The 27598-nt window shown below is 42.9% G+C and overlaps 1 protein-coding gene across 2 annotated transcripts in view; it reads left to right on the forward strand.

Annotated features, from left to right (window-relative positions):
• Positions 1 to 425: 425 nt before the first annotated feature.
• Positions 426 to 27598, forward strand: part of KCNJ16 (potassium inwardly rectifying channel subfamily J member 16) — a 74589-nt gene continuing 47416 nt past the window's right edge. Inside the window, exon 1 of one of the 2 annotated variants that reach the window (XM_077458671.1) lies at positions 426 to 581. The gene's annotated coding sequence lies outside the window, so the exon portion shown is untranslated. Of the gene's footprint in view, positions 582 to 12836; positions 13051 to 27598 lie in introns of those variants that run through there. The other variant, XM_077458672.1, reaches the window with a different exon arrangement.

The following is a 27598-nucleotide window of genomic DNA, read 5'->3' on the forward strand; positions in this document are numbered from 1 at the left end:
AGATATCAGGACACAGCAAGAGACAAGGAAATTTAAACTGGGATAGTTGGCAAGTATGAGGCAGCTGCTTTGGGCCCCACAACAATGACAGGGCCCAGGGCAGCTGCTCTTTTTGCCCTGCCTTAAAAACGGGGCTTACCTATAGGTACACATTCCTCACGGAGGTTTACAACCACCTAAGAAGTTGTAGGAGACCATATGTCCACCCTCCAAGACAAAATGTAAGTGTAAAACTCTTATTCCCCCTTCGAAAGCAAAGAACAAACTTCAGCCTTGGAAAGGTGGCGATAGGCGGGTATGACCAGATGAAACCTACCAGATTCGCAAACGTTACATGAAAAGAAACTAAAGCTATGAAAACAAAAGCACACAAACAAGTGACACGGGTGGGAAGGAAGGCTGCAGGTATTGTGTGAGATGCCAGTCCTTTCTCACGTAGATTATCAGGGTCAACAAGGGTAAATATTTAACCGAAAAGTCTTGATTGTTAACTTCAAGCTGACAAAGAGCAGTCACTTGGTTTAACAGGCTGGAGAACAGAGCTGGCATTGTGCAATGACTACCCTGCACGGGGAACCCAGGTAAGGGGGCAACTTCAACTTCTAAATGACTGGGATTGGCACTTGGGTCAGAGGCAGCAGAGATGGCGCTGGTTTCCTATAGTATGTTATGATTCTGGGGGGGGGGGGGGGGAGATACTCTAGTATAGCCATTCTCAAACAGGTTTTCATGGAACCCAAAGGTTCCTACAGGGGTTTTTAGGTCGCTGCTTGAGCTGTGGCTGATTGACCTTCCATTTGGTGGTGCCTTGACAGTTCCACAACTGACATAACGGTTATGTTTCTAATTATCCAAAAGTAGGAATCTAACAACCACATTAAAAGGGGGGGGGGGGGGCTTTCTTTTCACCGACCAACAATGTATGGAGCATTGACCTCTAATCAGGGCTTGGACAAGGGTTGGGCAGGAGACGCAACTGCCCTGGGCCCAGCGGAGCAAGAAGGTCATTGCCATTCTATAGTATGCACAGGGGCAGACTGACAACTCATGGGGCCCCCCGGGCAATAGGAGATTATGGGGCCCCCAGGCAATCAGAGATTATGGGGCCACACAGTATACACAAACACACACACACACAGTATACAATCACACAGTATACACAGACATGTTTCTATTGGCTGAGAAGGTACTGGAGAGGTGGGGCAGCTATAATCTCAGGATTTTTAGACCAAAAGGATGTCGGTAAGGGACATTTCAGAGACGGATGTAAAAAACACACACATTTTTACATACTGTCCCTGGTTTTACTGAGGCTGGCAACCCTGATGGGGGCCCCCTAGTGGCTTGGGGCCCTCGGGCAGTGCCCGAGTGGCCCAATGGTCAGTCCGTCCCTGAGTATGCATCAACAGTGGGGGGTTGGGATACAGTTCCGCATCCTTGACCTAGGATCTGGACAAACCTGTCCCGGTATTGCCCCCCCCCACCCTCAATGGATTTAGTAAGGGCTCCCTGAGACTTGATCATTATTTTAGGGGTTATTCTCGGTATAACGGTTGAGAAAGGTTGCTAAAGTAGGTTATGATGATGGGATATTCCAGGGGTGCTTAACCCATGGGCCCTTCAGCTGTTGTCGAACTACAAGTCCCACGAGGCATTGCAAGCCTGGCAGTTACAAGCATAACTCCCAGAGGCATGATGGGACTTGTAGTTCCGCAACACAGGTTGGGCACCCCGTGGGGCAATCTATAGTATGTCATATATGAAGGCTTATATAATATTTGCTTGAAGTTCTGAGTCCATAGAGGCTCATCGGAATATCCGGAATCGTCTGTATTCTCTCCCTTAATATTCATTAAACACATTATGATTTGCTCCATCTACAGTCCTTTATGTTGTGATGTGTTTTTTTTAGGCATATCCCAAATTTGATGTTCTTTTTTATGCTTTTAGTTGTGTTTTTTTTTTTTTTTTTTTTGATTTGGAATATGGAATGCAATAAGAAAATGCAAAGGTCACTCCTGATTCCACGTCGTTTAGCGTTTTCATTGCGCGTCGTCTTTTTTTTTTTTTTTTTATTGATTGGCTATGGATTTATAAACAGTGAATCTTCTATTGCTGATTGATTGGGGAAGGATTTCTGAAAACTCCAGTGGTGTGTTACGCTGATCTCCAATTCTTGCAGCCTCCTAACGCCTTAAAATGTATCTTCTAAACCCAAAACCAGAAACGTCATATATTGCAGCTTACTAGTCCACGTTGTGGTGGCTGCATTTGTTTTACTTTTTCAAGTTTCGTTTGACTTATGCCGCGTGCACACGATCAGATTATCCGGCGTACTTAGTCCGCCGAAACGCATTTCAGCGGACAATTCGATCGTGTGTGGGCTTCAGCGGACTTTTCCAGCGCGAAGTCCGGCGGACTAAGAAAGTATTTTTGCACTCCAATCTTCCCGCCGGACTTGGGTTTCAGCAGACAATATGCTAGTCCGGCGGACTAAGAATGACGCATGCTCAGAAGCAAGTACGAAAAAGGAAGCTATTGGCTACTGGCTATTGAACTTCCTTTTTCTAGTCCCGTCGTATGTGCTGTACGTCATCGCGCAAGCAAACGCCGGACTTTCTGTGTGTCCGTGTGTGTGGCCAAGTCCGTTCGGTAGAAAGTCCGCCGCATAATCCTTCGGATTGTATGTCGGACTAAGTACGCCGGACAATTCGATCGTGTGTACGCGGCATTATATTTCACCTGGCAATCCAGCAGAGAACGCGCTTCCAGTCCTGGGGTGGCTAAGTCACTCGTATCTTTGGAGGGAGCCATGGTTGTCACCCTAGGCTGCTCTTTTTTTTTTTTATATATGAAATCCATGTCTGTATCTCTTCATCTCCCAAGTGTAAAAATAAATAAATAAAAGTAAAAAAAAATAAAAAATAAAAAAAAAGTAACTAGAAAGTGTAAAAATAAATAAATAAAAGTAAAAAATAAATAATAAAAAAAAAAGTAACTAGAAAGTGTAAAAATAAATAAATAAAAGTAAAAAATAAATAAATAAATAAATAAATAAATAAATAAATAAATAAAAAGTAACTAGAAAGTGTAAAAATAAATAAAAGTAAAAATAAATAAATAAATAAATAAAAAGTAACTAGAAAGTGTAAAAATAAATAAATAAAAGTAAAAATAAATAAATAAATAAATAAAAAAAAGTAACTAGAAAGTGTAAAAATAAATAAATAAAAGTAAAAAAAAAAAAAAAAGTAACTAGAAAGTGTAAAAATAAATAAATAAAAGTAAAAATAAATAAATAAATAAAAAAAAAAGTAACTAGAAAGTGTAAAAATAAATAAATAAAAGTAAAAAAAATAAATAAATAAAAAAAAAGTAACTAGAAAGTGTAAAAATAAATAAATAAAAGTAAAAATAAATAAATAAATAAATAAAAACTAACTAGAAACTGTAAAAATAAATAAATTAAAGTAAAATAATAATACATTTTTTTTTAAATCTGCCCCGTCCCCGCGTGCTCGCGAACGCACACGTAAGTCGCGCTCACATATGTAAACGCGGTTCAAACCACACATGTGAGGTATCGCCGCGAGCGATAGAGCGTCAGCAATAATTCTAGTCCACGGAGGTGATCAAATACTACAAAAAGAAAGCTCTATTTGTGGGAAAAAAAGGACATACTTTTTTTTTTTGGGTACAGGGTCGCGTGACTGTGCAATTGTCAGTTAAAGTGACGCAGTGCCGTGTGCAAAAAATAAATTAAAAATGGCCTGGTCAGGAAGCAGGGGAGGGGGGTAAAACCTTCCGGGACTGAAGCCGGTGCCAAAAGGTTAAAGGCTTTCAAAAGGATCTCAATCAGGGAAAGATACGGACCTATCTCTCCTTTCACAGGCGTGGAGCAGAGAAGCAGCACCCGGCGATCGGTAAATCGATCGCTTCCCTATTTATAAACACCCTCCTTTGGATTTTTCTGATAGGACGCTACAATGTATAAACAATTCTATTTTTAGCCGGTCTGTGAATCGGACTGACTGGGACATACATGTGATATCAGTCTGCTGCCGTGTGGTAAATATTGACTTTGGACAACAAGGTGAATGTTTTTTTTTTGCTGCATGGTGCAGTTTTTAATCGGCTGTTGGCCGCGCCGGAGTTCCTCTGCAAACACCGAGACAATGAGGTCCGGATTATCGGGGACGCAGCAGGTCTGATGGAGACGGTGTAGTATGTTGTCATAGCTGACCATTGTCTGATATTGTTGGCTCATCAGAAGGACGGGACGGGCTTTATGGACGCACAAAGAGTTTGGAAATGCTTTGTATTCTAGAGGTGATATGTCCGGGATCAATATAAACATTTATTACGCCGGTTAATTGGTTAATTGATTAATGTCAGGTAAAGAAATCCATGCGCCGCACATCAAATGGCAGACCTGTGTATAGAGAGGGGCGAATGGCAGTCTCAGCCTGGGCTCCGACCAACACGTTTCGTCCCATCCATCGGAGCTTAACCGATTGCCGACCAGCCACCGCCATTATACTGCAGTGGGTCGGCTCGTACCCGCAAACCTCCATCGCTGTATTAAGCGCTTGCCGACCGCCTCATGCAGCTATACTGTGGCAGAATGGCAAGCTAATGTACCTGTACGTTGCCCTTTAAGAGTTGGCACGCGGCCGCGGCAAACTCCATGAGTCGGGAGAGGAAGAACAGGGAGATGCTAATGTAAACAAGCATCTCCCCGTTCTGCCTAGTGACAGTGTCACTGATCACAGCTCCCTGTGATCGGGAGCAGTGATCAGTGACGTGCCACACGTAGCCACGCCCCCCCCCAACAGTTAGAATCACTCTACTCCCCAGGACACACTTAACCACTTGATCGCCCCCCTAGTGGTTAACCCCTTCAATGCCAGTGTCATTTAGACAGGAATCAATGCATTTGTATAGCACGGATCGCTGTATTAATGACAATGGTCCCAAAATGTGTCAAAAATGTCCGATGTGTCCGCCATAATGTCGCAGTCACGATAAAAATCGCTGATCGCCCCCCTAGTGGTAACCCCTTCACTGCCAGTGTCATTTAGACAGGAATCAATGCATTTGTATAGCACTGATCGCTGTATTAATGACAATGGTCCCAAAATGTGTCAAAAATGTCCGATGTGTCCGCCATAATGTCGCAGTCACGATAAAAATCGCTGATCGCCCCCCTAGTGGTAACCCCTTCACTGCCAGTGTCATTTAGACAGGAATCAATGCATTTGTATAGCACTGATCGCTGTATTAATGACAATGGTCCCAAAATGTGTCAAAAATGTCCGATGTGTCCGCCATAATGTCGCAGTCACGATAAAAATCGCTGATCGCCATCATTACTAGTAAAAAAAAAAAATTATTAATAAAAATGCCATAAAACTATTCCCTATTTTGTAGAAGCTATAGCTTTTGCGCAAACCAATCGCTTATTGCGATATTTTTTTCTTTTTTTACCAAAAATATGTAGAAGAATATGTATCAGCCTAAACTGAGGAAAAAATAAATTTTATATATATTTTTTGGGGATATTTATTATAGCAAAAAGTAAAAAAAAAAATATTAATAAAAATGCCATAAAACTATTCCCTATTTTGTAGACGCTATAACTTTTGCGCAAACCAATCAATAAATGCTTATTGCGATTTTTTTTAATTTTTTTTACCAAAAATATGTAGAAGAATACGTATCGGCCTAAACTGAAGAAAAAAAAAATTTATATATATTTTTTGGGGATATTTATTATAGCAAAAAGTAAAAAAAAAAAAATTATTAATAAAAATGCCATAAAACTATCCCCTATTTTGTAGACACTATAACTTTTGCGCAAACCAATCAATAAACGCTTATTGCGATTTTTTTTTTACCAAAAATATGCAGAAGAATACGTATCGGCCGAAGAAAAAAAAGTTTTTTTATATATTTTTGGGGGATAACTATTATAGCAAAATGTAAAAAAATAATGCGTTTTTTTTTTTTTCAAAACGGTAAGGGTCAGTTGATTTGGGTGTTGGTGGTGGCTATCCTTTTCCGCTTTATCAGTCTTTGGATGGAGATCTGGATTCGATCGCACTTTAATATTTATTGATTGATGGACTTTATTGTTCATTTATTATTTTAGCGCTATACCTTTTTCTGTTATATACTGAAGCGGTTAAGGTAAGGAAAAAAGAGACGTAAAAAAAAAAAATGCACCAGACTGCATCAAAAACACACCAAAAAAAATGCACCGGAACGCACCAAAAATGCATAAAACGCCCCGAAACGCATAAAAAAAACACGTCATTGCAGAAAAGCAACTCATCCGGACTGCGTTTCTATGGTGTGGACTGGCCCTCATCTGTTGGAGCTGCGAATTTTAGTTCCCAGGTGATTTTTGACCCTTGCAGCGAGGGTCAATCAGCCAGGTGTGAACGCATTTTTGGTGGATTTGTGTCACTTATCTGAAGCACGTATCTTTTTTGTGTGTTAATTTTTTTTTTTTTTTTATTCCTGCACTGATTATCTTTGGAATTTTGGGGACTTTTTGAAATTCGATCACCGTTGGTTTTTATTAGGATTTTTATGTTCAGCAGTGGATACAGAAAGGAGGTTTATGGGAGGGGGTTTTGGAAAGACTCCACTATGACAACTATATATAAAAAATACAATTTTTGACCGCATGCTGACCAAAAGGGGCTTATCAAAATATATGGGGCCTATGCCTCCCTTCTTTGGGGCCCCCGGCCTTTCCTCCAGCTATGGGTGTATCAAAATTTGGACCATGGCAAAGAGAAGACCATAGGAGACTTGCCCAAGTTCTTCGGGCAGATCCCACTTTAAGGACAGATACCCCTACCAATCTGACCTCCCGACATCCCATGCAGTGGATGCAGAGACAACAAACCACCTCCTACATCCGGACTTTCCCCTCCATTCCAGATATCCTTGCTGAACCGACAGGGTTTGAGGAACTGCTCTTGCAGGCAGAACCCCCAACGCATGTGGTGTCTCAACTTTACTCCCTCTTGCTCAATATCTCCTCCCCTGACCTCCCTCCGTTTACGGCGGCCCGGGAGACAGAACTACAACACCCTATCTCTCCTATTGACTGGCAGAAATGCTTTATCCTGACACACAAAATATCCCTCGCCACTAAGACCCAGGAAAAGGGATTTAAACTGGTAACGAGACGGTACAGATGCCCATCGACGATAAACCATTTCAACCCGGGAGTACCAGATACCTGCTGGCGGTGTCTTAGCTCCCGGGGGAACCATGCTCCACATATGGTGGGAATGCCCTCCGGTACAAAAGTATTGGCAACAGATATTCAAACTTTACTGTAAGCTGATGGCGACCTCTCTACACCCCTCACCTGAGGTGGCTCTCTTATCTATACTCCCTGGTGCATTCAAATCCATCAAAAAAGATATTTTACGACACTTCCTGGCGGCGGGCCAGGGTAGTGATCCCCCGTCACTGGAGATCGACGATCATGCCTTCCCTTGGGGACTGGGCTATGGAGGTGGACCGCATAAGGGACCTGGAACGTCTGTTGGCAGAGGAATGTGGTAAAAATGAACAGTTTACTCTCACCTGGACATCATGGTCCATGTTTCCGATATTCCTCTGAGTTTATCTCCTGGGCTGAACATGGCCTGGACGGCGTCGCCCTGGGTCCATGATGGAGTGATTCTCGTCCCCTATCGCTATGCCCCCTCTTATATGTCCCTGATTCTTTTTCTTTTTTTATATATTTCCATACACCCCTGGGAATACATCTAGCTAATGTACCATGGCTCCAACTTATCTAGTGTTCCTGAACTGGTGTAAGAACACTACGTAATATCTTTCCTGCAGATTTTTATATAATTTCGTCTGGAGTTCTGCGCAGGGGTCAGCTTTGATCCCCCCTGGCAGTACTGAAGACGAAAGGTTCTTTGGCTTATACGCTGTATTAATTTTACTCTATCTGTATGTATGTGTCTATATGTGTATGTATGTGTATATGTATATATATATAGATATATAAATATATATATATATATATATATATATATATATATATATGTATGTATGTATGTATGTATGTATGTATGTATATATAAATATATATATATATATATATATATATATATATATATATATATATATATATATATATATATAATCTATTTTTTTTTTCTCTTTCTCTTCTCCCTCTCCCCTTCTCCCCCAAACATGGATTGATATCATTAACGGTTTCCTGGTAGGCTTTCAATCCATTTATATGTACCATAGACATGTTTTTGTACAGGCACATACGAAGCATACTGTTGGTGTATCTTGTTACTGCTTGTGTTGTTTACCTTCTCTTTCTCAACCTTTTTTTCTGAATAAAATAAGATTGAATTAAAAATACAATTTTTTTTTTATTTTTTTTAAATACAATCTCAAGACACTAATGAAAACAATGCAACAGTAGATGCAAAATTTTGCACAGGATGTCTTTCTTCGTGCAAGAAAAAAAAGCTCTAGATCCCACCAAAAAAATCGTGGGTGTCCCTACGCGTTTCGACTCGAGGGTCTTCGTTCTGGGGGATTCTCAAGACAGTAAAACAGATTGAACGACTGTCTAAAAATATAAACAGTGATAAAATGTATAAACAACAATACATAAATACATAAACACATTTGAATGCGCAATAAAAACACTTGTATAGGAAAATGTATCAAGTAAGGCAACTTAAAGCGGAGGTCCACCCTAAAGTGGACCTTCCGCTCATCGGAACCCTCCCCCCCTCCGGTGCCACAATCGGCACCTTTCAGGGGGGAGGGGGGTGCAGTTACCTGGATAATCCAGGTAACTGCACCCACTTCCGGGATAGCTCTCTGCGGAAAGGGGCGCAAGTGCCCGCCCCTTCCCGCAAGTGCCCCGCTGCCTGCTGGGAAACACACGGATCCCAGAGGCAGCGGGGAGCATCCTTATTGCGCAGCGCGATTCGCGCATGCGCAGTAGGGAACCGGGAAATGAAGCCGAAAGGCTCCATTTCCTGATTCCCATACCCAAGATGGCGGCGGCAGCACCCGAGAGACGATCTAGAGATCGGCTTCGGGTGCCGACATCGCGGGCGCGCTGGACAGGTAAGTGTCACTATTTTAAAAGTCAGCAGCTGCAGTATTTGCAGCTGCTGGCTTTTAAAAAAAAAAAAAAAAAACGCGGAGTCCCGGTGGACTCCCGCTTTAATACATATGGCAGAGAACACGCGCATGCGAGAGCGCCCGATCCCTCCAAAGCGTCTGTGGGCATTCAGATAGGAAGTTTCGATTTATGTTCAACATTAACAGTGATTTGTAACAAATATACTCATCTTGCAACATTGATGTTTATTGACAGTAATTAGAGCAGTGACATTTATATTTACTTTACTTTATATTTACTTTACAGTATTGACACTTTGTTTTATATTTGTTGCTATATATAACTTTCACAGAACTGTTTTGTATATTTGCACCATTTGTGCAGCTGTTTATATATTTTCACTGTGGAGCAATTCATATCTTTTTTTATACAAATTTTTTTTCAGTTTTGGTTTTAATACTGCTTTAATGCATTACGATGCATTAACCACTTGACCTCCGGAAGATTTACCCCCCCCCCCGCCCCCATTCTTGAGCAGACAATTTTTTTTACGACACTGCGCTACTTTAACCACCTCCGGACCGGCCGCCGCCTTTTCACTGCGGCAGGTTGGCTTGGCTGGGCAAGTCGATGTTACCTTACGTCGCTTTTTCTTTTTGGCCCATAGGGGCGCGCGCGCACGCCTGCAGCGTGTGCCTGAAGCCGATGCGAGTGCCCGGCGCCCATGCGAGTGCCTGGCGCCGATGCGAGCGCCCGGCCGGTGTGATAACCCGCGATCGCTCGTGACAGAGCGAGAAACGGGATCTGTGCATGTGTCTAAGCCCACAAATCCCGGTTCTTTCAGGGGTGTAGAGGCAGATCGTGTGTTCCTAGAGGCGATTCAGTTCGCATTGTGCGCTATACAAGTATTTCATTCATTCCTACTAAGTAAGAACTATATCGGGACTGCGGCGGCCAGTTGGACACTAACTGGCACTTTTGACAGTTTTTTGGGGAGACCAGCGACACTAATAAAGCGATCAATGCTAAAAATATATGCACTGTCACTGTACTAATGACACTGGCACCCCAGATGTTTTGGAACTACATTTCCCATGATGCTCACGCACTCTGCAGTGTGGTTGAGCATCATTGTAAAATGTAGTTCCAAAACATCTGGGGTGCCAAGGTTCGCCATCACTGTCCTAGACAGTCCCATCCCCCCCCCCACAGTTCGAACACAGTGAGGGAACACATTTAACCCCTTGATCGCCCCCCCAATGTTAACCCCTTCCCTACCAGGGACATTTATACAGTAATCAGTGGCTATGTTTAGCTCTGATCGCTGTATAGTTCTCAATGGTCCCAAAAATGTGTCAAATGTGTCCAATTTGTCTGCCGCAATATCGCAGTCCCGCTGAAAATTCGCAGATCGCCGCCATTACTAGTAAAAATAATAATAATAATAAAAATGCTATAAATCTGTCCCTTTTGCGCAAAACAATCAATATACGCTTATTGCAAACTTTTTTTTTTTACCAAAAATATGTAGAAGAATACATATCGACCTAAACTGAGGAAAAAATTAGTTTTTTTTATTTTTTTTAAATGGGGATATTTATTATAGATATATATATATATATATATATATATATTTTTTTTACAAAAGGCAAATCCACTTTGCAATACAAGTGCACATGGAAATGCAGTCGCTGTAAATCTGAGGGGAAGATCTGAAATGAGGGGAAGCTCTGCTGATTGTATCATCCAATCATGTGCAAGCTAAAATGCTGTTTTTTTATTTTCCTTGCATGTCCCCCTCGAATCTACAGCGACTTTACTTCCAAGTGCACCTTCAGTGCAATTTCAAGTGCACTTTGCACTTGTAGTTTGCACTTGTTGCCTTAACCCCCATTGCGTTTTTTTTTTTTTTTTCAAAATTGTCGCTCTTTTGTTTATAGTGCAAAAAATAAAAACCGCAGAGTCGATCAAATACCACCAAAAGAAAGCTCTATTTGTGGGGGGGGGGGGGGGGGGAAAGGGCATCAATTTTGTTTGGGAGCCACGTCGTACGACTGCGCAATTGTCAGTTAAAGCGACGCAGTGCCGTATCGCAAAAAGTGCTCTGGTCTTTGACCAGCAAAATGGTCCGGTCTGTAAGTGGTTAATGGGATAATAATGAAGCTGCTTTGCTGGTGATACTGATGGAGTTATGGCAAACAAATTTTCAAAGGTTTTTTTTTTTTCTAGTGATATCAAGAATAATATTATTATGCTTTTTTTTTTTTGGCCAAATTATCACAACACCATTATCCTGTAGTTTCTAAGATCAAAGATACAACTATGTTGATGTCCCTTGTTAATTTTACATTGTATTTTTAAAAAAAATGTAACTGCCACTCCCAAACTGTCATTTGAAGTAAAACACACAGCAAAGTATTATTCTCCACATTTTTTTTTTATTGTGCATTAAAAAAAAGAAAACAAATAAAATTAGACACGCTATCTGCCAATAGAACTTAACCAAAAACTGCATTCTATGCACCCAAAAATATAGAAAATATACCAAATGAAATCATTAAAAAATAAAATAAAAGCATTTGTCCGGCTTCGTAATATAGGGGGGTCAGCAATGCCAAGAGTTGGTGAAAGCAGGGGGTCCGTCATCCGGAGATAATTCCGGAAATCATCCGGATTATTCTCCTGGAGCTCCCGCAGCAAAGGCATATGACATAACTGGTCACCATTAATAAAGCAACCAATTTTTGGTCCAAGAAATCCTCCTCCTCCGGTTCCTGGACTGGACTTGGGTCAAAGCAATAACTCCAAGGCCAATAATAAATAACACGTTATCGCCTCAGTTTCCGCAAAATGGCTGGTTGAGGAATGGCCTTTCAGAAACGAACGGAAAAGCGTGAAACGAAAAGCGCAAATCCAAACTTCTACGAAATTAGCAGAAGGAGCCCAAAGAGCTGAAAAATCATATAGTACGTCGCTACTCTCGTGTTTGTTGGCCGACAATTCCTTTGCGTTTGTATGCAAGACAAAATCCAGGCTCACGCCTTCGGATAAAAGTCTGAGGTTTTGTCTGCGTAAAATCAGATCGTGTGTACGAGGATTAAGGCCCCTTTCTCACGGGGCAGATCCACTCAGTGGACTCCACTAGCTCAGTGGGGGGGGGGGGGGTCGCTGTGTTGATCTCCGCTGAACCGGTGGATGACAGGTCCATCTCTGCTCACTGAGCGGGACCTGTCAGAGCCCCGCTGATTTCTATGGAGAGATCGGACAAAAACGGCCAGCTTGTCCATTTTCATCAGATCCCATCCGATCCGCCAGACGGACGGCGAACGCATCGCCATACATTTGTTTTGAGCGGTTCGGACGGCAGACGGGTGTCAGAGGACACATCTCCGCTGTCATCCGCCTGCCCATAGGAGTCAACGGGTGGCCCGCCCGGATCCACCTGAAAAATGACCAGGTGGACCTGAGCGGGCTCATCATGTGGAAGGGGACCTTATGGTAGGAGAGAAGGGTGAAAGTTTGGCCATGCTCTCAGATTTCAGTTTTAAAGCAACATCCCTTCGAAGTCCTCTAATTGTTGGTTCTTCGGTCGCATTCTTTGACTGAAAAGAAACTCTCATTGTTCCGGCAAACAAGTTTTACAATCGGAGGCGGCGCTGGCTGAGGACAAATATTTGCTTCTGTTGTCTTCCCCGACCGACGGGAACATTCCAGATCAGTCCGCCCTCTCTACCTGCCGCAGGTGTTCAGTGTCATAGAGCTGAAGAAAATCACCCGGAAGAACCCAGAGCTTGATGGCCAAATTGCTGAAAATGGACATCCGAGGAATGGGGTGGTCCACTGGTGACTACAGAAGATGAAGGCTCGCTGGTCGGCTGGGTGTCCTAATGGAGCTTCTCACCACCAGGTGCAATAAGGTGGGTTACATCTCTTATAAGGAAATCCTGAGAGAGGACTCCTTCTGAGAAGTCCGAGATCAGAACTGTCTGTGAGGGCCCCGTAACTATTGGTTGGTGGGTAAATGTTTGAACCTCATTGGTGGCCGTTGGTTGTCCACTTTGGACTCGGAGGCCTTCCCCCTACTCATTTTTTTAATTTCTCTCTCTTTCTCTCTCAATGCAGATCTTCCCTCACTTCCTGTTTGGTAAAATGTTGTCAGCATGGATGGGAAGTGAAGGGAAATCTCTGTAATGGGGCCACAGATAGCAGTAAAAAAAAAAAAAAAGTCTGTAATTTTGCAACTTTGACATATGTAGGTAAAACCGTAGATATCATCACAACTACTTTGTGTATCCAGGTGGATTATACTGTGTTCTTCTTCAGGACAAATTGGGCTTTCATATGATAGTAAACAGTTATGGATTTATTTTTTTATTATTATCAAAGGAAAATTGGCCCAAAATAGTAAAAAAAAAAACATATATATATATATATATATATATATGTATCTACCTATATATATATATATATATATATATATATATATATATATATATATATATATATATATATATAAACACACACACACATAATACACTCACACACACACATATATAAACACGCACACATGTATAAGCACACACATATATATAAATACACACACACTCATATATAAATGCACATATGCACATACATATAAACACATGCACATACACATACATGCACACACATAAACACACGCACAGATAGCCTTTTAAAAAACAGCAGTCCTTTACCCTTATCAGTGTGATGAGCTGCCGATTTACAGTTTGGCTGAGGATCGGGGAGCTCGTCTGCCGTTTCTCCTATCTAAGCATACAGGGGGCCCTGCAGCATGGGGCCCAGTTGCGATGGCGACTCCTGTGACCCCTGTAAGTCCGCCCCTCAGCTGATCACAGTTCAGGGTAAAGAGCCAATTACAGCTGATCAGGATATAAACAGGGATATGCCGGTTATTGGCATTCCTCTCCTTACGCTAACATCAGTGTCCTGATTATCAGTGCAGCTTCAACAGTGCCCATCAGTGCTGCCAATCGGTGCCCATTATTGCCTATCACTGATGCCTATCAGTGCCCATCAGTGCCACCTATAAGTGTCTATCAGTGATGCCTAGCAGCCTCATCAGTGCCCATCAGTGCAGTTATCAGTGCCCATCAGTGCCGCATATCATTGCAGCCTCATCAGTGCCCATCAGTGCAGTTATCAGTGCCCATCAGTGCCGCCTCATCAGTGCCCATCAGTACTGCCTCATCAGTGCCCATCAATGCAGTTATCAGTGCCCATCAGTGCCGCCTCATCAGTGCCCATCAGTACTGCCTCATCAGTGCCCATCAATGCAGTTATCAGTGCCCATCAATGCAGTTATCAGTGCCCATCAGTGCCGCCTCATCAGTGCCCATCAATGCAGTTATCAGTGCTCATCAATGCAGTTATCAGTGCTCATCAATGCAGTTATCAGTGCTCATCAGTGAAGGAGAAACATTACTTATATACAACATTTTATAACCGAAACCTTTTTTTTTTTCAATATTTTCAGTTTTTTTCTGTTTGTTTAGCAAAAAATAAAAAATAAAAACACCAAAAGAAAGCTCTGTCTGCTTCATGCACATTTTTGGGCGACGAGCTTCACGTGATTTCTTTTTTCTCTTGGTTTGCCACTCCAATTCCTACAGTTCTCATGGCCAAATCGCACTGCATTTGGAGCGCCATTAGGAATAAATGGCACCCAAAAACGCACTGAGCGTTTTGCCACTTTAGCGCAGTTTGGAATGCACGGGCAGAATCGCACAAATATCTTTAAAAAAAAAAAGCCCATGACGTCCATTATTACGCTGGCCGCTGCCAGTCCATGTGTCCGTTCTCCAGCCCGCATTTCTAAAGCGCCAATGGTTTGCACGCCGCTATATTTTTCCAATTGTGAAGTTACGTTATGTAAAGCACGATCCCCCCCCCCCCCCCCCCAGTGCCTCTTCGCCGCGATTCCGGCTCCGCGTGCCAACAAATGAAATCACTCGAAACAGACGCTGAAACCGGTCACTGCAAAGACTGGAAAACGTGCGGCAGATTACCGAGCCCCCGCAAATCTCTTTTATGTCTGTGGTTGGAGAGATTTCCATTGCCCTGGAAGGGGTCCAAGCCGGATAGCTGGGTGTGCAGCCTGATAACATTCGTTCTAACATTGTATCTCGTGATTTCACATGAAAGGCCGCAGAGATACAATGTATTTGGCTGTGTCTTTCTCGAGAGGCCACTCTAGGCGGTCTGGTTGCTCCGCTGCTTTACAAAGGTCCCGTCATCCACACTGAGATAAGACTTCCAGATGTTCAAATACGTTCTTTCTTCTATTTTCAGAGGTTTGTGTGACAACGCCGGCGTGCAGACCGGTCTCTGTTTTAAGTGGCAGATAAAGAAATCTCTGTAAGGGAAATATTGGCCAAAAAACACAAAAATAGGAGAACTGATTGGAGACATTGTCCACCAGGATGGCCGGCATGGACATGAAGCATTATCTGGTACCACCACCTTGGTTTCTAAGGAAGTCATTGACACACGACAGCACCCAGACCTTCCACACCTTCCAGCATGAAGGTTCAGTTCTGCTCTTTGTGTGAATTGTGGTGGTCCTCCATCAGACCACCTAATGACCAAACTTAAAGCTAAACTTCGGAATGATAAATCCACTGGACAATCTCTGTAAGGGAAATATTGGCCAAAAAACACAAAAATAGGAGAACTGATTGGAGACATTGTCCACCAGGATGGCCGGCATGGACATGAAGCATTATCTGGTACCACCACCTTGGTTTCTAAGGGAGTCATTGACACACGACAGCACCCAGACCTTCCACACCTTCCAGCATGAAGGTTCAGTTCTGCTCTTTGTGTAAATTGTGGTGGTCCTCCATCAGACCACCTAATGACCAAACCTAAAGCTAAACTCCAGAATGATAAACCCACTGGACATGCGCGTTCTTCTTGAACATTGGAGAGCTTTGTGTATTTCTTCCAGATCGGTGCAGTAATCCTTGCAGACTTCCTGTAATAAAGACCGCTCATTCAAGAGGACAAGATCCCAAACTCCAAACAGCCCCAACAGTCGTGTAAGTTGAAGGAGTCTAAAGCCGCGTACGCACAGTCCGATTTTCCCAACGGGAAATATTCCAATGTGAGCTTGTTGTCGGAAAGTCCGACCGTGTGTACGCCCCAATGAACATTTGCCTGTCGGAATTTCCGCACACAAATGTTGGCTAGCAGGTTCTCAAATTTTCCGACAACAAAACTTGATGTCGGAAAGTCCGATGGTTTGTACACAAGTCCGTCGCACAATCAAGCAGAAGGAGCCGCACTGGGCTATTGAACTTCCCTTTTTTCTCGGCTCGTCGTACGTCTTGTACGTCACCGCGTTCCCACGTTCGGAATCTTTGGCCAACATTTGTGTGACCGTGTGCATGCAAGACAAGTTTGAGCCAACGCCCTTCGGAAAAAAAAATCCACGGTTTTGTTGTCGGAAAATCCGATCGCGTGTACGGGGCAAAATCCTGACTCCGTCCAGGCCCCTCCCCCTGTATGGCTGCCTACCTATAGAAGTCTCGGAGTGTGCCAACTGCAAAATTTACATTGCATCTACTTAAGGAGGAAGTAAACCCCCGATGGGTTTTACTTCCTCTTTGGCTCCCCGCAAGACCTGCAAATGAAAAGCACGATGGACTAGTATGCATCGCATGCTAGCCCATTATATTGCACTTACCTGCAAATGAAGCCCGCGCTGTCCCCTGTGCAGGCCGCGTCCATCTTCGCCCCTCTTCCTTCCGGGGCCACAGGCTCTGTGACTGGCCGGAGTCGCGTGACGTCACCGCCGCACGTGCGTGGGATCCATCAGTCGCGGCACGCGCTGGGGGAGGAAACGGCACGGCGGTCCGTCTCTTCACAGACATCGGCACGCTACAAGTGAAATTTCTCCTAGACGGCGCAGGTTTAGGAAATATTTTCACTACTTATAGGTGAGCCTTATTCTAGGCTTACCTATAGGCAAAGGCCAACAAAAAAGGGTTTACAACCACTTTAAGGGTGTCCTGGCCCCAACCCTCTCTCCCACAGTTCCGTTTAAGGGAAAATAAACCTCTTTGCATTCAAGAAGTGTCTGGCGCCTATGAATCTACCTTTGCATTACACCCACCATGCCTCGTAACCCACTCTACACAGAAGGATGCCAGCTGTCTCTGACTCTGGAGGTCACCATTAGGCCTAGAGAGGCTCGGGACTTGGCTACCTATATATATACTTCACTTGCTGGTAATCCTCTCCGATGACGTCTGCCTGATTGAAAACAATCTTCTCTGCAGTCTCTAATAATGTCAGACACCCACAATGCATTGCATAGACGTGTAACCTGCTAACTGTAGAGAAACGTCACCTTTGGGTCTAAGAGTCGGGGACCTTGATGGAAACCGGATGGCTAAACGCACTCCGTGTTATTAATTTTTACCATATGAACCATCCATGTGGTTACAGCATTGCCGCGCTATATATAACGGTTCACTCATCTGCACGCCTAATGTCTTCCAAATGGTGATGACGCTCAGAGTCACGGATGCCCCATAATAAATAGTAAGGGCACATTCAGAACTCTCTGTCTGCGCCAATGCATGTTTTGTTTTTTTTTGTAATTTTTTTTGCATACAGGCATCCATTTTTCACTTTTTAAAGAACCCTAAAAAAATAAAAAAAATAAAAATAAATATCTGTACTAGACATGTGCACTGCCGAAAAATTTGTTCGTTTTCGACTTTTTAAAAAATTCTTTATTTCTTTACAGGGATACAGAAATATCCCTGTGGGTGCATAACACATCCCCAGTTATTCATATTACATAACGTACATAATTCAAACCTAAACACATTTTCCAATTCCAAATCTGCATTCCTGTTAATTTTTTTTTTTTTTTCGTTTTTCGAGTCATTCGTTATGATCGTAATTCGTAAATTCGAAAATTCAAAAAAAAATTTAAAAAATCTGAAAATTCAAAAGAAATAACTAACTAATAATAACTTAACTATTCGAAAATTTGTAAACTATTAAATTATAGGTATTGGAATTTACTTTCAAATATGGCTATTAGTGAACGTAACGAATACGAATTTTGACTGAATTTATCCGAAGTTACGAATTGCCTGAAATAACAAATGCTGCATCTAAATGAATGGAACGGAAAAAAAATATTAAGAAATAACAATAATAATAAAATGTTTTTATTATTATTGTGATTTATTATTACTAATTTGTGACGTTCCATTCGTTTAGATGCGTCATTCGTTATTTCGGGATAATTTGTTACTTTGGATAAATTCATATTTATTAGGTTCACTAACTGACAAATTTTAAAGGAAATTCCAATACCTATAATTTAATAATTAGTAATAGTTAAGTTATTATTAGTTATTATTTCTGATTTTTTAATTTTCGGGTTTTTGGATTTTCCGAACTTCAAATTTCCAAATTTTCGTATTTCCGAATTTTCGAATGTCCAAATTTTCAAATTTCTGAATTTTTTAAATTTATTAATTTACACATTTTTACATTTATGAATTTTTAAATTTATGAATTTTTGAATTTCCGAATTTTCGAATTTCCAAATTTGTAAATTTCCAAATTTTTGAATTTCCGAATTTACTAAAATTTTCTAATTTATGAATTTTCGAATTTACGAATTTTAGAATTTTCAGAATTTCCAAATTTTCGAATTTCTGAATTTTCTAATTTATTCATTTACAAATTTTCACATTTCTGAGTTTTCAAATGTATTAATTTACACATTTTTGAATTAACGAATTTCTGAATTTCCGAATTTTAGAATTTTAGAATTTCCAAATTTATTAATTGTCAAATTTATTAATTTGCACATTTTCGAATTTATGAACTTTTCAATTTACGAATTTTCGAATATTCAAATTTACGAATATTTGGAAAAGTTTGTTAAATGGGTTTTTCATTAATTCGGATAATTCAGATTTAACTAATTTGTCGGAATTCATCAAAAAACTAATTTGGAGCGAAACAAATTGACCAATTTAGCGCTCCGCGGTGCGACCCATGTACATTCTCATCCATGCCTTGGACTGCCAGAGCCTTTTTTTTTTTTTATGAACACATGCTTAAAGAAAATCCTTTTAGGCTTGAAGATTTACATAAAACCCCAAAACATTCTATTTTTTTCTGAAAGTAGACTGGAGAATAAAACAGCAGTAGTTCCAAGTTGTTGTTTTTTGCTAGGCCATATTTCCGCAAAAGTCCAGGAAATGCAAAATTTCGGGAAAAAAACACTTAATTTTAGGGCACACAAACATAATAAATTACCCAATTGTTTGTGGTAAAATCTAAAAGATGAAGTTGCCCCGAGTAAATAGATACCCAACATGTCAAGCGTTAAAATTGCATACTTTTTGTCCCCATGTGATGATTTTTTTTTTTGTGACAGATTTTCTTTAAAGAGACATCCAAGGTCTAAAAGACCCCCAAATGTCTCCCCATGTTCTCCACTGAATGTAATGCAATGCAGATGCCATCCAGGCATACTGGAACAGAAAAGGGTCTTCACCAAACCCTTACAACAAGGTTGGAAAAGACAATGGTCTACAATGTCCACAATGAGTTCTGGTGTCTCCACTGAAGAGTGGTGGTGGTGGTAATACTCCATCATACAGACACTGTAGACCAACCTTTCTCAACCTTTTCAACACAGGGGAACCCTTAAAATAATTCTCCGGTCTCGGGGAACCCCTGGTAAAAATTAGAAATCTACAACTCATGATACATTAGTGTGATGGTCAATGGGAGGAATGGTCCTTACACTTGTGGTCATTGGGAAGAATTACCTCCTTACAGATAGCTAAAAAGATCAATGGTGGGAGTGGGAGCTCATCTCAGAGGCAGATCACCTTGAGGCGAGGTGACAGATGCACACCGTAGGGATCAGGAGTGCACCGCAAGGTTGTGGACCCTACGGCTGACTGCTGCGGACGGGAGACAGGTCCCACCAGGGTTAGAGCGTAAGATTCCCTGGGGCACGGAGTCTAAGAGCCAGCAGGTGTTCACCAGAGCCTCGAGTGGTGAGGATGGACTTGGCTGCAACTGGCTCCAGGTCGCGACCCCCAGGGTCTCCCAGCTCACAACCACAGTAGGCAAAAGGAGGATAGGGATGGTGAGGGACAAAGCCAAGGTCGGGGCCACAAGCAGACAGGAATAGTCAGGGACACGCCAAAAGGTCAGGATCACAGGCAAACAGGGATAGTCAAGGACACGCCAAAGTCGGTAACGGAACAACAGAAGAGCACACAGCAGGTAACAGGAAGCTAACATACAAAGGAATACACAATGGTTGATCAGCCCTGTTGGCTTGCAGTGCACAGGTTAATATAGAGTTCTCTGATAGGAGCTAGGGTGGAGTCATGCCAGAGGATGGATTACAAAAGCAGTCAGGTGAGGGTTGGCTGGCCTCTAGAGATGAACACATGGAAACAGGTAAGCAGACCAACTCTATTGCATAACCATGACACAGATAATGCCCAATGCTGAAGGAACCCTTAGCTAACTCTGGAGGAACCCTGGTTGAGAATCACTGCTGTAGACAAATATGCTTTTCCAAATTTGTGGTAACCGTTTGATGAAGACCCTTTTCTGTTCCAGTATGACTGTGCCCCTGTGTACAAAGCCAGCCCAATAAAGGCATGGTTTGACCAGCTTGGTGTGGAGAGACTCGAGTGTCCTGCACAGAGCCCTGACCTCAACCCTACTGAACAGCTTTGGAAATGATTTTCTTTTAACCTTTTACTGCCCTTGCACTCTCAGCCAATCTGTGAGGTCGGGTCCTAATGTTGGATGCCTCGCTCACAATCGGTGTTCCAATTCATTCCAAAGGTGTACAGTTGGGTCTTCCCAAAACTGGTACCAGAAGGTTGGAAGAGCACAATTGTCTACAAAATCTACAAAGTAAAGACTCTGATGTGAAGGAGAAAAGCTGATGTGAAGGGGGACCCTGTTTTAGACTGGGGTGCTTTGAGAGTTTGCATACATTCTAAGGGTACCCTGGCTGATTGAGAACCACTGATCTACGATGTCTTTGTATGATATAGTATTTCCAGTGCCCTTTACTGGAGACACCTGAACTTTTGACCATAGGTGTCGATGTGATGGGCAGGCGTCTACACTTTACATGTTCTTGCAGCTAGTAGAGTCTTGGACTGTGTTAGTCATCGGTTATTGCAGAATGTTTGGAATTCAGGTGATCCCCTTTGCTATCTGAGGAAGACTCAGATCCAGGGTTGCCACCTTTCCTTCAAGCCAAATCCGAACACTTTTTTTTTCTGCAGTAAATACTATGGATTATAAAAGACCTGGGACATATTTGAGTGTCCCAAGGAAAGTAGTGTCACGAAAGCCACGTACTTGATGTGAGACTGAAGTAGTGGGGAGGCCCCCCTTTGCACCTCGGGTCCTTAAAGCCTCTGGAGACGGAGACAGAGACTTGGTGGACACTGAGTGACTGGGTTGCCAGGGGTGCGGAGCACCATGCAAGCCTTAGTCCGAGATTTTCCCGCAGTAAACACTATGGGTTATAAAAGATCTGGGACATATTTGGGTGCAACAAGGAGAGTAGGTGTCACGAGAGCCACATACCTGATGTGAGACCGAGGTGCCAGGGGTGCACGCCTTAGTCCGAGATCCGAGCTGAGGTCAGGTTCAGTTGGGCAAGGAAGCATAAAAGGGTTAATCCAAAGAAGAATGGTCGAGATCCAAGCTGGGGTCGGTTCCAATCTGGCAGCTGAGTACAAAAGGGGGAAAAGAAGTAGAATGATTAAGGTACAAATCCGAGGTCAGTGGCAAGCAGCAATCAAGAGTAGTCAAATACGTTTCCAGGTCACAACAGGTTCAGACAGCTCACACACTGGCACAGGAACAAGGAGGGACTGAAGATAATCTAGCAATTTGGCAGTGTGTGGGCTGGGCTTATATAGGGAAGTTTGAGGTCACTTCCTGTGCGCCTCCTGTGCACTTTCCCACCTTTTTCCATCAGGTTGATGTCATTTCCTGTGTGCCTCCTGGGTATTTTCCCGCCTTTTTCCAGCAGGTTGAGGTCACTCCCTGTGTGCCTCCTGGGCATTTTCCCACCTTTTTCCATCAGGTCGATGTCATTTCCTGTGTGCCTCCTGGGTATTTTCCCGCCTTTTTCCAGCAGGTTGAGGTCACTTCCTGTGTGCCTCCTGGGTAATTTCCCGCCTTTTTCCAGCAGGTTCAGGTCACTTCCTGTGCACGTCCTGGGCATTTTCCTGCCCCTTTCCATCAAGTCTTCTGCGCAAATGTGGTTTGGCGCCCTGAGGGGTCTTTGGCGCATGCTCAGTTGGCACAGATTTCCTCTTGCGGCAACGCACCAATGGTGCATGCGTAGTAAGCCCTGGACTCTTACAGTAGGAATACGGCAAACAATGGGTGTTGCCGAATTGCTCTTGCTGACATCATCGCTCCACCCTTCGGTGATGCCAAACCTGCCCCCCAGACAGCCGCCCGCAGCCTCCAGAAGGCAACAGACTTCTGTGCGACTATCTCGGTTACTTGGGGAGCCACAGCCCGGTCTTAATAATGTGCCTGGGTTTCAGGCAGACTGAAACATGGACACATGATTTAAAACCCGGACTGTCTGGGTGAATCCAGGACAGGTGGCAACCCTACTCAGATCCCTTCCCTGGGTTATATACAATTTTTTATATCTACAATATGTATACTACAAATGTATACGATGGGGATCAAATTCATCCTGAAATCTTGTATCTCCAACAACTGAAGTCATCTGATAAGGAGATCACCTGACCTCCAAGTGTTCCTCAAGTTCTGGACACATGATTTAAAACCCGGACTGTCTGGGTGAATCCTGGACAGGTGGCAACCCTACTCAGATTGCTTCCCCCGGGTGATATACAATTTTTAATATCTACAATATATTTACTACAAAATGTATACAATGGGGATCAAATTCATCCTGAAATCTTGTATCTCCAACAACTGAAGTCATCTGATAAGGAGATCACCTGACCTCCAAGTGTTCCTCAAGTTCTGGATACATCATTTAAAACCCGGACTTTCTGGGTGAATCCTGGACAGGTGGCAACCCTACTCAGAACCCTTCCCTGGGTTATATACCGTATTTATCGGCGTATAACACGCACTTTTTTCCCTTTAAAAGCAGGGGAAAATCGTGGGTGCGTGTTATACACCAATCCCCCAAAATTCTGAGCCTCTGGGCGGCTTTCAGCCGCCTTCGGCTCTTTAAGGCGACTTTCGGCCGACTTCGGCTCTTCTTGGCAGCTTTTGGCCGCCTTTGGCCGTTCTCGGAAGCTTTCGGCCGCCTTCGGCTCTTCTCGGCGGCTGAAAGCTTCCGAGAAGAGCCGAAGGCGGCCGAAAGCTGCCCGAGAAGAGCCGAAGGTGGCTGAAAGCTGCCCGAGAAGAGCCGAGAACTACCGCACGCCGCCGAGATACACATCCGGCTCTGTATCTCGGCGGCGGCATTTTTAAAAAATAAAATAGACACGGCTGCAATGGGGGACAAGACTGCATAAGACTGCACTGGTGGACAAGGCTGCATAAAACTGCACTGGTGGACAAGGCTGCATAAAACTGCACTGGTGGACAAGGCTGCATAAGACTGCACTGGTGGACAAGACTGCATAAGGCTGCAATGGTGGACAAGGCTGCATAAGACTGCAATGGTGGACAAGGCTGCAGATGACACTGATGGGCATATAAATGTAAGTTTTTTTTTTCCCTTAAACTTCCCTCCTAAAAGTTTTTTTCCTTAAAATTCCCTCCTAAACTTGGGGTGCGTATTACACGCCGGCGCGTGTTATACGCCGATAAATACGGTACATGTATAGTACAAATGTATACAATGGGGATCAAATTCATCCTGAAATCTTGTATCTCCAACTGAAGTCATCTGATAAGGACATCACCTGACCTCCAAGTGTTCCTCAAGTTCTGGATACATGATTTAAAACCTGGACTGTCTGGGTGAATCCTGGACAGGTGGCAACCCTACTTAGATTTCTTCCCCCGGGTCATATACAATTTTTTATATCTACAATATATATATATACTACAAAATGTATACAATGGGATGAAATTCATCCTGAAATCTTGTATCTCCAACAACTGAAGTCATCTGATAAGGAGATCACCTGACCTCCAAGTGTTCCTCAAGTTCCTACAAGTGAAATATCTGCCCTCTGTCAGCTATCTAAAGATCTGGAGCTTACCGGCTCCCTCCAGATCAGATCCGGCCACTCTGATGCTTTCAGAGGTATTTCCTTATCAGCAAATTTATCTGAAATCGCAACCATTTGTCCCAAATGGTGAAAACATTGTGAGCGAGAACAAGGTTATTGCGGATTTTAGTTAATTATTGTTATAGTTTATCAACTGATCTTTATGTTGTTATTTCCAGTCTGGATGGGACTCACGCTGGATGACAGCTGATTTGCTAAAGTGCCGTGCACCATAAACATTATTATTTCTTTCTCCAAAATGACTCTTTTAGCCCTTTTTTCATCCTCTTATTACGTCTCAGTACTACTGATCTCCTGCAGCCTCTTTGCAGATCATTTCAGCTTTGTGCTTGGAGAAATTTCACCTTAAATTAAGCACCCGTGAAATAGACGCATTGAGCTGTTTTACCTGCCAAAACAGTTCTGACTTACCTTAACCACTTACAGACCGGACCATTTTGCTGGTCAAAGACCAGACCACTTTTTGCGATTCGGCACTGCGTCGCTTTAACTGACAATTGCGCGGTCGTGCGACGTGGCTCCCAAACAAAATTGACGTCCTTTTTTTCCCACAAATAGAGCTTTCTTTTGGTGGTATTTGATCACCTCTGCGGTTTTTATTTTTTGCGCTATAAACAAAAATAGAGCGACAATTTTGAAAAAAACGCATTGTTTTTTACTTTTTGTTATAATAAATATCCCCCAAAAATATATAAAAAAACATTTTTTCCCTCAGTTTAGGCCGATACGTATTCTTCTACATATTTTTGGTAAAAAAAATCGCAATAAGCGATTATTGATTGGTTTGCGCAAAAGTTATAGCGTTTACAAAATAGGGATAGTTTTATGGCATTTTTATTAATAATTTTTTATTATTTTTTTTTTTACTAGTAATGGCGGCAATCAGCGATTTTTATTGTGACTGCGACATTGTGGCGGACACATCGGACATTTTTGACACATTTTTGGGACCATTGTCATTTATACAGTAATCAGTGCTATATAAATGCAGTGACTCCTGTGTAAATGACACTGGCAGTGAAGGGGTTAAGCAGTGGGTGGCAGTGTAGGGGTTAAGTGTTCCTAGGGGCGTGTTACTAACTGTGGGGGGGTTGGGCTTTCATTTAATGAACACTGATCTCTGCTCCAATCACATGGAGCAGAGATCAGCGTCACTAGTTGCTAGGCAGAATGGAGAAATGCTGTTTACATGGCATTTCCTCCATTCAGCCGTCCTGTGAGACGATCGCGGGTATGCCCGCGGCGATCGAGTCCGCGGGACCTGCGACCGGACTCACGGGGGTCCTGACCGGCACGCGAGCGCGCCGCCGCCGGCGCGCTCTTGATGGCAGGGCGGCATTGAAGATTGGACGTACCTGTACGCCAATATGCCTGCCCGTGCCATTCTGCCGACGTACATCGGCGTGCGCTGGTCGGGAACCGGTTAAAGTGAAAAAACTGAAATAACACTCTTCGTATAAACTTGATTGGAAGAGAGAACGGGTAAAGGGCGGACTTCACAGGCAAGATGGATAACGATATAGTACGAAAATATATTTTATTAACAATCAAACAGGTCAAGTAAAAAAAAGAATTAAAAACATACGATAGGCATATGATAGTAATGAGTATCTAGTGGCACCAAATAAACGGCAGTGAGCCCCTGTGCGTCAACTAGGGTTGCCACCTGTCCAGGATTCACCCGGACAGTTCGGGTTTGGAATCATGTGTCCGGGTTTCCGACTGTCTGCACCCCGGACACATTATTTAGACTGGCCTATGGCTTCCCAGCAGGTTTGCTGGCTGCAGTTGTCTAAGCTGAGAGTGTCTGTTACTCTCTTTCACACTCCCCAAAGCCAACATTAACAACCCCCCCCAAACACATACAGACGGGAGAGGAGAGAGGGCTCGATCTGCACCTCTTCCCCCCCCCCCCCCCACCCCTACCCCTCTTTGTCTGCCCACACTCCAATCCCTGGCACTGTGCCTCAGAAAAGGGAAATTTGGGCCAGAAATTTGAAGTCCAGCAGCCTCAGATCCAACTGGATGAGAGGTGTTGACTGTCAAGAGGTGAGTGAGCTCACCATCCATCTTACCATCCATCTATCTGTGATTGAAGTCTCCCCCCTTCACTCTCTTGCCTCTGAGTAAGTACACTAAGGCAAATCAGGGTTCTCAGAGCACCCCTTATATCAGAGTTCCCCTTTACACCAGAGGCCACAGCCTTTCCCCTTACATCAGAGTACGCTCCGTACATCAGAGTTCTCAGTGTTCCCCCTTAGATCAGGGTTCCCAGCGCATCCCTTATGTTAGAGTCCCCAGAGTTCTCCCTTACATCAGAGTCTGCAGAGCCCCCTCCCCCCCCCTCCCCGCTTACAGTGAAAGGGAACTCTGCGAATTCAGATGTAAAGAGGAACTCTGTGGTCTCTGATGTAACAGGGAACTCTTGTTATTAACTTCATATGATTAGAAATGTTATTTAGTAGCAAAATATATGTATAGTTTATACTATAAAAAAAATTGCTGTGCACCGCTAAAGTGTTCGGGTTTGACTTGAAGAAAAGGTGGCAACCCTAGCGTCAACGCGTTACGCTGTTTTGCTTCGTCAGGACATACTTGGGGGTAGTTGGAAGGAACAGGTCTCACTATCAAAGATAAAATAAATCCATCAGACATTATATTACAATAACATATGATTAATAAAACTTTCAAGCATTGCTATATCCAGAGGATATCTGGATATATCCAGAGGACATACGCACATCAGATACAAATAGCTACCTTGTCAGCATAGAAATATCGTGAATGTTAGAGCAAGAGCAATAATTCTAGCTCTAGACCTCCTCTGTAACTCTAAACAGGTAACCTGTACAAATTTTTAAAGCTTCGCCTATGGAGATTTTTAAGTATGGAAGTTTGTCGCCATTCCACGAGCATATGCAATTTTAAAATAGAACATGTTAGGTATCTATTTACTCGGTGTAACATAATTTTACAAAAAAATTTGGTTATGTATTGTGGGGTTTCTTTCGGATTTAAATAAAAAAAAGGGTATTTTCCCCTCAAAATTGTGTTTGAAAAACCGCTGTGCAAATATCATGTGACATAAAAAAAATATAAACGATCTGATTTTTTTTCTCTAGGGTCTCTGCTAAAAATATATATATATATATAT

This window comes from Lithobates pipiens, unplaced genomic scaffold (genome assembly GCF_037356315.1).
Source record: "Lithobates pipiens isolate NorthernLeopardFrog02 unplaced genomic scaffold, aLitPip1_a1.2 Scaffold_28, whole genome shotgun sequence".
NCBI lineage: Eukaryota > Metazoa > Chordata > Amphibia > Anura > Ranidae > Lithobates > Lithobates pipiens.